Genomic DNA, 1572 nt, shown 5'->3' with positions numbered 1-1572 from the left:
CCTGCTGCTCTCTGCCTCCTGCTGCTCTCTGCCACCTGCCAGCGCTTTTGGCCACGTCCACTTCTCCACTGCAGAGCGTAGATCTGACACACTGCAGGAGGGAGCTTCTCCTGCAGCTGTGGGCTGTACACAGGTGCAGCAGGTGCTAAATAATTTAAATGTATTTATTTAAAATAAAAAAAACAATGCCGATTGTGCAGCTCATGCATCAATCAGCCAACTGTATGTCATGTCCAATCTTATTTTGAAAAACTATGATAGAGCAATTCCGTGAAAAACTAACCGTGAAGTAACAAGGGACGTCTAAAAAGTAAAAAAAAAAAAAAAAAAAGAAAAGTTTTTGTTCTATTTTGTTTTATCTGTGGCACAAAATGTAATACTTTTAGTCTTTTTTTGTTTTAATGTTATAAGCATCATAACAGTTTTAAAGCATTTGAACTTGTTCGTCCTTTCAAGTTTAATTTTCACAGTTTTATGAAATGACTTAAAATGAAACAATTTTTGATAGAAAATCACGTGTGTGAAAGAAAAGTCAACTTCAAAAGACTTGTTTATCCTTAAAAAAGACCACTCATTAGCTTTTAAGTTCTTATGCAGCTTTTTTTTTTTTATTGCTTTATTTAAATGTGTGCAGTTTATTTTCCATCCAGATGAGAAGTTGATAGCAGACAAGAAGCTGATAACTGGTATCAACAATAAACTGAGGTGTCCTCAATTCAGAAAAATGTTACTGTAACTTAACGTGTTCAAATATTTTGTTGGATGTGAACAACACGGTCTATAAAACAACTTCAGTTATGAAAAAAAAAAAATCATCCAACTTTGCTCTGTGTGCAATTACAGTTCAGGCACAGTGTTTTTTCTACCTAAACTATCTCCACATATAAGATTGCAACATTTGAACACACACTTTTTGCTAACAGATACTAATCACATAACCCATCCTGGTGTAAATGTGCTTTGCTCTTGGTTATGGGGAAGTTATAAATGTAGATTTTAATTTTTAATTACCTGTGCCTCCGGTTAAATGTGTTAAAGAGCCTCTTTCTGCAGAGTATGTATGTATGTGCATACTTGTGTGAACTGGGCTGTGTAATAGGAACCAGGTGAAACATCTGGTGTCATATAAAAGGTGTTGGAACATTAAGAGCAAAGACATACAAGCTTTATCATAGCAGCTGATTCAGATAGGGTGCTGCGGAGGTCAACCCTTGTAATACGAACAATGTCCAGCAGGGGGAAGTGTTGGATTTGGTAAATGTAAAGTTGAGCCACCTCAGCAAATACAGTATTTCTCCCACAGGGATATCAGAAATACGTGGGGGGAAAAATAATAATATTTGTATGTTGAAATGACACCTGGAAACCATTTTTACAATCTGATTGTTTTAGATTAAATACAATAATTTCAATTTGCGAGATCATTTACAACTGCAATAGGTTCAAATATATTATATTTTACAAAGTGCGTCTTTACTTTCAAAGAAAAAATAGTCTTGAATAAATCAGTCATGAAAGAAAACATGTGGGATGCAGCCCTAATAAATTACAGAGCCAGTGTAAAAAAAAAAC

At 34.9% G+C, this 1572-nt stretch overlaps 1 protein-coding gene across 1 annotated transcript in view; it reads right to left on the bottom strand.

Moving 5' to 3' along the window:
- robo1 (roundabout, axon guidance receptor, homolog 1 (Drosophila)) overlaps positions 1–1572 on the bottom strand; it is a 277150-nt gene that overhangs the window by 210195 nt on the left and 65383 nt on the right. The gene's annotated exons all lie outside the window — the stretch shown is intronic.

The sequence above is a fragment of the Nematolebias whitei genome, chromosome 6 (genome assembly GCF_014905685.2).
Source record: "Nematolebias whitei isolate Nwh7 chromosome 6, NemWhi1, whole genome shotgun sequence".
NCBI lineage: Eukaryota > Metazoa > Chordata > Actinopteri > Cyprinodontiformes > Rivulidae > Nematolebias > Nematolebias whitei.
Note: the sequence above shows the minus strand (reverse complement) of the source record. Positions and strands in the feature narration are given on the sequence as shown.